Raw genomic sequence first — 10869 nt, forward strand, 5'->3', positions numbered from 1 at the left:
AAAAAAAAAAAAAAAAAAAAAAAAAAAAAAAAAAAAAAAAAAAAAAAAAAAAAAAAAAAAAGGGAAAAGTGGAAAACCCCCTAATTTATTAGAAATACCTTGCTTCTCAGATACAGTCAAATACATTATCATAAATATGCTTTACAAATATGGTGTCAGAGAGCAGACCACCCCAACTAATGGCTGTGTATAGAAACCTGGGGTTTGCCTGCACAGTACTGCTTCTCCAGTTCTAACAGTTCTGCATTAATATGGTGTGAAAAACCTATATATAGAATGCTTTTGTTAAAATCAGATTATACTAATTCTATATGAAGTGCTTTARTGAAAAATGTTTAATGGCTGAAATACTATCAGACTGCAGTTAGAGTGCAGGTGCAAAAATGATATTCTACACTCCCTGGAGAGCAAACTTGTACATACTGTGAAATATCAATTAAAGTTTATAGTTGCCTGTACCAGTTAAATGTCTTTTTCATGGGAAATTTTCATCTTCTCTTATGAAGCACTCACTCGGGTTAAAATGTGTACTGAATTACGTGGGCATTTTGAGTTATTAAGGAATAGATTTGTTTTACAAGCAAGCTGTAAGCATTCTTTGCAGTTTTTATGAGGTCATCTACATGACTTTTAAATGGTGCTCTTGGCCAACCTCGATTCTCAGATCAGTTCATTAATTCACACAGCTGTCTTTAAAAACTACAAGAATAATATGTACTGGGGTCTGGAAGACAGAGGTGGATTTCAAGGCTGTATTTCAATCAAGGGGCCTGTTGACATCATAAACTATGAGAGGACAGCCTAAGCTGTTTCATGAACAGCAACAAGCTCACGATTTAAATACAGCCTGCTTAATTAATTAATTTAGAATATATGGAGAAGGGATGCAAAATTCACTTTCRTATGAACACACTTCACAGAAAGTGTCAGCTGTGATAYGTGCAATGGCCAGTGTTGGCAGAGYTGTCCCAATCAAATCTTATATTCTATGGTATATGCTATGGTAATCAGCCTGCTCACTTGTGACCTGAAGGGGAAAGACCCAGATGTAATTTCTGATTCTACCACACTTCCTGGGTGGTTTTGGACAGGTGTCTGACCTCCCTGTGTTTCTGTTCCACATTTTTACATTTTGGAACAGTTCTTATTTTTTTTTTAAATTTCTTGCCTATCTTTTTTCTATCTTGTTAACCTAAAATGTTTTGTGCCATGGTCTGCCTGCCAAACAATGTTTATATCATAGTTAATGCAAACTCTTGAGACCTCAAGATGCTCTTGAAGAGCAAATAAAACCTTAAGTATATCAATACAGGAAAAAACTGTTAGGGGGGTGTTTAAAAGAACACAACCCAGGCTGACAAATTTGTACCCAAACCTTCTAAAAAGAGCATGTGCTATATTTTTAATATGCTTCTTCATAGTCTGGTAGAGAGCAAAAGTCAAAATCTAAGAAACACTTGCAACTGAGCAGGTACACAGTAAAAAATGGATTAATTCAGAATGTGGTGACTAAGGCACTGAGGATGCAACCCAAGATTTTATCTTATCCCCTTCGTTACAAGTAAAAAGTGGCACAAAGAATAAGTACAGAGCTCGAAATTGAGATACATTTATACTTGGCTGTATTTATTTTTTTCAAGACATTTGAATTAAGCCAAATACAGTTGTCTAGTTGCATATTTGAGCTGAATCTCCTGCAGCTGATTTATGAATAATGTTTTAGAATTCACTGCTATTTTCTGAATGTGCTTATAATGAAAGCAATCATCCTGCAGTGTTGATTTCAGATTTAAGCACCTTTCTTCGACTTTAGGATCAAACTATATTGAGAGCTGTTTGCAACTGACATTTTGCAACCTGTGTGGGCGAGGTGRATGATCTGAGACACCCTTCAGCTCAGAGAACCTGCTGTAACCTCTGTTCTATTTCCAGCCTCAGAAGGCTGAGGTCAGCAGGTGCCCACTGTCAGCGCTGCAGAATCAGAGATCTCCAAAGGTCTTCTCAGGAAAACAGAGTCACACCAGCCCAAACAGGACCTTGCACTGATGCTGACATATCCATTTGCCAAGTAAATATTTGGATTTTTGTCCTTGGGGCTCCTCTCTTTAGAGCCTTTCAGATCAGATTATGTGATTTCTATGGAAKGATCTGGAAAAGCACTGGCAGGGACACATTTATCACCACTTTACCTGTAACTGTGTGATGTATAGATAATTTACCTTCTGTTTGCTCTCTCCCTGGCAGCACAGACTGAAGCAGGAAGAGATGATGAGCAGTGGAACTTCTCCCCAGCAGAGCACATTTCCCRAGGAGGTGTGCTATGGCTGTGCACTGTGACTACTGACAATTGTCATTGTTCTCAGCCTGAGCCAGGACAAAACAGGGACAGGAGACCAAGATAATCCAGCCTGCAGTGGAAACAAAACTTTCCCTGCCATGTGGTGAGAATCATGATGAGGGATTCCATCAGCAACCTGCTGGTGCATCACAAGGGTGCACTGAGTCCCTATCAGGCACTGCCAACCAAGCAGCATGTGTGACACACTGGGAAATAAACCCTGGCTAATAATCAAACTCACAGACTTCAAGCAAAGAAACAGAATAGGGCCCTTAATTTAAACCATGATGCAAGTTTGATGAAGGAGAAACATGAAGGAGGCTGGACAAAGAGAAGGGGAGTTCCTATCCTAAGCCTCCAGGGCATGACTTTATTAACTAGTCTAAAGAGAAATGCTGTAAGAAGATAGCTCAGTCTCTATTACCACACCCTGTAAGCAAGGCACTGTGCACATTAAATGTATAGAGAGCCAATAAATGACATTGTAACAGTGGAAGATCAGATATAGTCTGCTTTTCAACATAGAGCAAGGAGGATTAGCATAAACCATCAACACTGACTGAAGAAAAGCCTGAAAAAAATGCAGGATGTGTTGTGTACTCTGAGGAGAATAGAAACTGCTCTACCCCCATTTTTGTCAGAGCTTAAAGGCTGGAAAGAGCAGAGCTTTGAGGTCMCTCTAGCTACGCCACTGCAGGACCTCGGGAATGGTGACAGTTTCCTGAAGAGGACATTCTTCCCTCCTGCTGACCATGTGAAATCCAGAACTGTGTAATTTGAACACCAGCTACCTATTGATAACATATTATTTGAAGAATGTCTCCTCCTCTGAAGAAACATGCTAAGACCTGTCACTTGGGTTTTGGCCTGTTTTTGGATTTTAACCTCTTTCTTGGTTAATTTGGTGTTTTCTGAGCCTTTTCTGTAATACAATGCTACTCAGCACCATTAGTAATAGGCAATACACAGGCAGCCAGTCCTACAGTTTACTTCAGGAATTACCTCTCAATCTCATTTGTAGTACCTTTAGGTCACCACTGAAAACCACTGTGGTTTCTCAGAGCCSTGTGTGCCAGTTAGGAGCAAAGAGGCACRTCTTCCATGCCTRCCACCTCATGCAGGAAACAGAGAAGYTGTGGATCYTCCATTCCTGGAAGTGGCCAAGGCCAGGCTGSGTGGGGCTTTGAGCAACCTGGTTTMRTGAAAGGTGTCCATGTCCACGSCAGGAGAGYTGGAACTGATGAACATCAAGGTCTTTCCAACCCAAACCATTCCATGATTCTACAGACACAAATAGAAGTTTGCAAAGGCCTCTCAAGTACTTATTTAGAGTCTACACATCTGCTTTCAAATACTAATTTTTTCAATTGTATCTTTCATCCTCAGGTCTGCACAGGAGCTCAATACAAGTGTCTAGATTGCCCTTAAAAAAACTTCAGAAGTGTCTGGAAAGAGCTCTAGGCTCTAGCCATGCCTCTGGAAACCTCATCATTGTCCCTGACTCATTCAGGGCAGGCAGGCAKGACCTCCATCATCATGGAGAGTTGAGGAAAGCTGGATGGTACATGGATGATGACATTCCACGCATTGCACAGCCTGTGCCTAGTGAGGATAAATGGTTTCCTCTTCCAGGACAAATCCCTTTTTCATTTTAAACTGGAATCATTGCCATTGAATACATTGCAAATAAAAAGCTAAACCCTGGACACAGGGCTTCCTTAGTCCTTGACAGCRTTGGCATTTTGTGGAAAAGCAATCAAACAGGTCATAAAATACTTTTTGCTCTACTAGGCCATTTGTGAAACAGCAAAGGCTGTGACAGCACATGGGCATTCCCAGATATCCTTGGAAAAACTAATCCTTGCTTCTCATGTTTCTCTACATTTTCTGTTAGAAAAGCACCTGATGCATGAAAAAACCATGAAGATGCAATATCATTGACTCTTCAAAGGTTTACATCCATAGCTGCTTCTTGTTCCAGGAGCCAGGTACAGTCAGTGGCACAGTTGAGTTCTCTTTGTGGTCTTTGCTGTGTTTGGCTGGTAGAGGCCATGAAAGGAAAGAATAACAGGGCTGGGCAGGAGAGCTTAGCTTCCCTGTTAGTTCAGCTTAACCCTTCATGTTTCATGATACCTTTATTGCATAACTCTGACATACAATGTTCAGTTGTTTGGCCTGATAGTTCTTGGACAGAAAATACACCTTTCCAAAGTAATTTTCTTCCATGGATTATTTTAGTTGTCCCAAAAGAATTCCTTGTAAGTCCCCTGCACCTTTGAGCTTGCCACATATAGCAGTTGAGAAGACAGCACCATTTCCAGTATTACTTTTTTTTAGCACCACTGGYTTCCAGGAACATTTGAAAGTATTAAAATCACCTGCTCCAGCTTTCTGCCAGCTCCCTTCCAAACTCAGACTGCTTCAGTTATTCCATTTTTCTCACTTAAGTACTTTATTTCTAACACTGTGTAAAAAAGACATGACACGGGAGTTTTGGCAAGGATCCTTCAGGACYTTTCCTCCTTGGGTCATTTCCAGGACACGTGATTTTTAAATATTTGCCTCTGCTTCAGTCATGAATTGGCCACAGCAGGAGCTGYTCTCCACAGATGCTTTTGCCCCTCTCTCCTTGACAGGATTTCAGGTGATGGAGCAAAGCAGACGGTCCTTAACTGCTCTAAGTRTTCCTACATGACTTCCTCTTCTACTGCCTAGATTTGAGCAGGAAAAGCAAATGGAAAACACTTCTTTTTTTTTGTTTGCAACAGTTGTTCTAGTCTGCAGCTGTGTTTAATTAATTACTTGGGTAAGTGAGATGGATAGAAGAGCTTTTCAAAGCTGTTGAGAAGAGAGCTGTCTGCAGCTAATTATACTGTTATAATAATCCCATGGCATTCCTCCGACTTTTCATCCTCAGACTGAAAAACAGTTTAACAAAATAGCCAAAGATCACTTATAGTTTTGAATAAACAGCAGGGAAGAGTGGCAAAGCAAAATAGGATTTAGCCAGGAACAACTAAATGACTTTCAACTTATTCACAGACAAATCATGAAAGATTAGATCCCAGGAAAATATAAGGAGGATTTTCAAAATGTTCCCCCCCCCCCCCACCTTGCCCAAAATATTTATTTAAGTTTGCTTTTTTGTGCTTTAGATAGTTGACATGATTCATTTTAACAAAAATATTTAATACTTATCAGAACCACTTGTGAAAGTTCCTTGTAACTGCCAAGAGGGAAAACCAACCAGAATATCATGTAACATTTTTGTTCATTTGGGGAAGAAAAATAYATATATGAAAACTGAAATAGTAATACCACAGAGCCAAAAGAAAGATTTTTCAAGGACTTAATAACATGAGTCTTTTTTTAAACTTTTTTTTCCTCAAAACATACTTTTTGTCAAACATCCTAGGTTGCACCTGAGAAGTTAGATTGGGAGGCAAAAGAGAAACATTAAGTACCTCGTGAATTGGGAGACCTGTAATGACAAAATGACAAGTTGGGTGGTTCTTCCATAAAATGCTGTTATACAGGTTTCTTCTTTGCATGCATAAATCCACATTGCAAATTGCTCTCACAAAAGAAGCAACACATGAATCACACTGTGAAAAGTAAAGAATAAAAATTGAAATGTTCTTACAATCTGTGGTCACAGAAGTAGTTTTATTTCAATATGTTTACCTCTGCATAAGTCTCAGTGAGCTGTCAATGCATACAGCAGTTCTCAGTGCTGCTACTGAGTGTAAACACACAATATCCTGTGAGGAAGATTTCTCCTGCAAACACGTCTGACAATAAAGTGCACATATGCAAGGTGAGTAAAATCAGTGCCAGCCAATGTCTAATGATACCCATCAGAGCCACTTCTATGGAAAGATTTCTGTTTGCTGAGCTTCCATTCAGGCAAAAAGCCACAATGGAAGATGATGCTTAGTTAACATCAACCTGTATCTCCATTTAAACATCGTGATTTTTAATTTTGCTGCATACATAAAGATGTTAGCACAGAACRTTCTCTTGAGCATGACAGGCCTAAATTGATATTAATGGAAGTGTTAATTCAGCTTTCATGTGGACAGTCCAGATAATACTGCAATTGCAACAGCCTTTTTCAAAAGAGACACGTSTCTGCAGAGCTGAGTATGCAGCAGCTACTACTTTGACAATGTGCCAGTAGCGGACACTGTAGRTAGACAGTGGAAAAATATTTCACTTTTGTGGAATAAGCCTGAGTAAGGGCAKGCAGAAAAGAGACATTAGTGTCATGCACAGACATCCAGTGCAGACATAGCCTGGAGATTACATTTGGCTGCCAACTGTAGATGATTTTCTGCAATGGTTCACAGTTCTACGCACTGAGCAAAGACAACATTTTTCCAAGCTAAATTTATGCCTKACACTTTCATCTAGGGCATGCCATTAATAATCTCACCAAAAGGAAGTATCTGAACACCTATCATCCACAAAAATGCCCTTAAAGCTGCTGTTGCAGGGCAAGAGCTACAAAATCCTGTTGTTGATTTTCTCATGCCTTGATAAACCCCGTTAAATGGAAGACTGAGCTTGACTGGTTTTTTTTTTTTTCCTCTCTGCCCCTCACCTTTCTCTCAAAGGAATAGGGCAGTGTTTTCTTTTGTTTTGTTTTGGTTTGGTTTGGTTTGGTTTGGTCTTTTTTTTTTTGGGGTGGGGGGTTCTCAGTGAGGACAATCAACACTTGAAGCCCTAGAAATGGAGCTCTATGTCACCAGAATCATGTTTGTTTATATTCTGTCCCTCTGTGTCCTCTGAACGTGACTCACAACTGTCTCCTGAAGGGTCCTAATGGAAGTAKCCTCTGCCTGGACAGACATGGACTTTCAGAGCTTTGCATCTCTTGATCTCTTCTAGATGATGCAAAAGAGGATGAAGTATCGGGGAAAATGCTAAATCAGAATCAGGTGATGTCATGTTTCCTTCTCTGATATTTCTTTCATAATTATATTTTCTTGGTTTGTAACATGACAACATGACCCTCTCAATGAGAAGACACCTGCAAAGTCAGCACCTAGAATTAAGTACTTGTCATGAAAACAGAAGGGACTGGTCTCAGTCCTCTGTGGAGATGTGATCAATTCTGTTTAGTTTGGTCAGGAAGAGAGCTTGTCTCCAGCCAAACTAAACAGCATTGATAACTCAGCTGTAACAATAAAGCTTCGTCTTTGTGTCATCTCCTTTGACTTACTCTCTACAGAGTTTTCAGTGGCCTCTCTCCTTGCAGTTCTCAGTTAGAATAGGTATGTTTAGCAAACACAGGCACGCGCATAATAAAAGCTTTATTTACAGCTTCTTGTTGGCAGTATTTGGGTTTTTTTTTTTGTGTGTGTTTTTCAGTTAGGGGTTCAGTTAGTCCTACTGAGCACTTGAAAGATCAGCTTCTAATTTAAAAGGGAACAAAGACTGGTCTTTTGAGTTCTACTGTCTTTCACAGYCTTCTGAATATGAAATAGAAATTGTCACCACAATCAATTGCAGAGGGTATGATCACATCACAACTGTGAGAAGCATGGCATTCAGCCCCATTTGAGGCAAAAAAAATTATAATTTCCTTTTGATGTTTCTACTGCTAGTTACAGCTGAAATTAAACAACCACTGTGTCAGACATTTTCTACAGCATGTTGGATGACATGGGCTCCTCAGTGCCAGTGGGAATAAAGGCAATGGACTCAAAGGATTCCAATCAGATCRGTTATCTCACATGGGATTTACATGCTGAGAAACTTTCACAGTACTATGGACAGCAATGCACTCTTGCAGTAGCGTTGCAATAGATGAGTTTAAAAGAATAGCCCTTCCCTCCCTGCATCCAAAAATTCCTGAAGTTAAGGAAAAAKAAGAGATAATAAAAATCRAAAAAGTGGAGAATGGGAAGAAGGAGAGGATGGCAGACTGGCACATTTCTATGATCACAGATGCACAGTGTCTGGTGAACCCATAAAGATGCAGAATACATGAAATGTACTGTACTTGCTGCCACTTCTTCAGCAAATTTCCCAATTCAGTTACACATTTCAATGCTGGAGACACTTCTCCCTGGAAAACTTTGTGCCAGTCATTGTCTGTCTCTGGTTCACAGCGGTGAATGAACAAGATACAGGGGAATCAGAAGGTAATACAAGGCTTCCCTCCCACCTGGCCTTGAGTTAACTCCTTCAAAAGATAAAACTGTGAAGTGACCGCTGAAATGGACAAGGCAGCAAACACAAAGGCAGAAAATGTATTTCCCKAACAGCTCCACCACTGCTAATCGCATGTGACATTTATAAATGAGCTGCACATAATACAGAAAGGCTTTGTTGATTTGATACGTAGCAGGGGGATTTYGGCTTTTCTATCTCACCGACACAGTTTATGGACCACTTGGCTTTCCATTACTGATTGCACAGCACTCCTGCWGCAGCAGTGAGTGCTTACATGGTAAGCTGATATTCAGGCAATATTTGTACTATAATTCAGCTTTCTTTTGGCAAAAATATCAGATGGATACCACGATAGGATTCAACTGCACGTGACCAGTCAGCCTGCAACAGCTCAGGGGCTGCCAGCTGATGGTCCCTGTCCTGTGTCACACATGCACCACWCAGAGCATCCACTGCCACATCGTGGTGGCAACACTCTCTACAACAGGACTGTATTTTGCTTTATTTGGTGTTATTTAAACCCTTCTCTGCTTCTTTCAGAGAAGATCAGTTGCAGAAAAACTGAAACTTGTGGCAACTACAGTGTAGAATTGATTTTAATCTCAGGCGATTGAAGTTGTTTTCAAAGGCATTCACCCTGTGAATTCATATCTTATGARCAGCAGTGATTTAATGTCAAGAAAGCATAATTGATTATAATAAAATTTTCCTTGGAAATGAAACTTAGACTCCAATGGGACTTAATAGATTATACAGCTTTCAGAACTTGAATCACAGATTTCTAAACTGGAACTGAACAATAAAAAATCCTACAGTGTTATTAGGTAATTTTCTCTTTAATTTTGGCCAAAGAATACTGCATTCCCAAAATCTTTTTTACTCTATCCCAAATCTAAATTAGTCACATGCTGGAACTTCTGGCATTCTTCTTTAGACAATATTCCCAAATCTAATCAACCAATTAATATTTTTTTCCTCCTCTTTGAATGAAATTTGCTGCCCTTAAGTAGTTTCTTTGAAATTCCACTTCAGTTCAAGATTCATACATATTATWGTAACCAAATCAAAAACTATTGCTAATAATGATTATTAGATGAATAGTTTGTTGCAGCAGAAGTTCCCTCTGTTCAAAAAAATCGGATCCATATGTCAGATGTACCCTGATGGACAGTGGAACCCTTGCAGCATGGATGCTGTCAAGGAGATTGGCATCCTGTCAAAGCCAGAGCGCTTGAGGGTGAAATGAGGAACAAGCAAGAGGTCCATTACCCCAGTGAAAAGTGTTTGATTGGCTGTCTGAGATCTCTTTATCTTCTAACTCCTTCTAGATTCTCCTCCCCTGCAAGGTCAGGCACTCGGAGGAGCAATTTATAAACTCACAGCTCATATTCTGGTTGCAGTTCCAGAACTGACACAAAATTAAATCAGTCTTGAGTGCAGTAGGATACAAAAATTACCTTCCCAGTCTACTGAGCCCTTCACGACTTCTAATAAATCTCCCAGCGGCAGCATTCCAGGCCTGGTTGCCTATCTTCCTTGCCTTACAAAAAGACCTTGAAATGGAAACAGAAAGGTTTTCTTTGAAGTCATATTTCATAGCACAAAAAGACATGCACAGAAGCAGCTGACTTAAGTGGTTTCCCCCTCTTGTTCAAAGTATTTTCTGAAAAGTTTTAAATGGGACYTTTTAGTTAATCCCCAGAACTCTTAATTGCAGGGGCCATTGCACATCTGAAAGCAGGAGCTGATATCAACAAAAGCTCCTTTAAAAAAAAAAGTCTTTAAAAATATGCAGGCTAGAAGAAATATTGGTAGGCTTCATCTAATTGCATTCCTCCCCTGAAAATTATAGCTCTCCTCCCTAAAAAATATTAAACTTCAGCAAGTATATTCACTTCATCTCAGAATTGGCACTGAGTGCAAATGAAATATATTCCTGCGAAATTACTAAATTGAGCAAGACACAGTTATCTCTAGTAAGATTCCCYSGGCTTCAGTAAGAGATGTGCTGAGYTTTAGGGCAWCYCTTTCACTTACACTTGTGGAGCAGCAGGAAAAGATCTCGAGTATGGCTCTGCTCCTTCCTGAGCCCCTTTTGGTGGTGTGTGACCTGGATGGGCTCCCTGTGCTGCTACTGAGCTGAGCATGCCTGGGGAAGAACAGGCTCATCCTGTTGGCTTGTTCCTCTTTGCCAAGAGCTCACAGAGCTGGAGGACTGGCAGGGCCACATGAAGGCATGGTCCCTAAATAGTGGGACCCAGGAAATGTCCCTACAATGAATGTTACCTGAGGAAAATGCCACTCAGGGGAGGAACAGCTCCTAGCAGAGGGAGGGTGACTGCCCTGGCATG

This window comes from Malurus melanocephalus, unplaced genomic scaffold, assembly GCF_030028575.1.
Source record: "Malurus melanocephalus ecotype Western Australia unplaced genomic scaffold, MMel_1.1 scaffold_32, whole genome shotgun sequence".
In the NCBI taxonomy this organism is placed as follows: Eukaryota; Metazoa; Chordata; class Aves; order Passeriformes; family Maluridae; genus Malurus; species Malurus melanocephalus.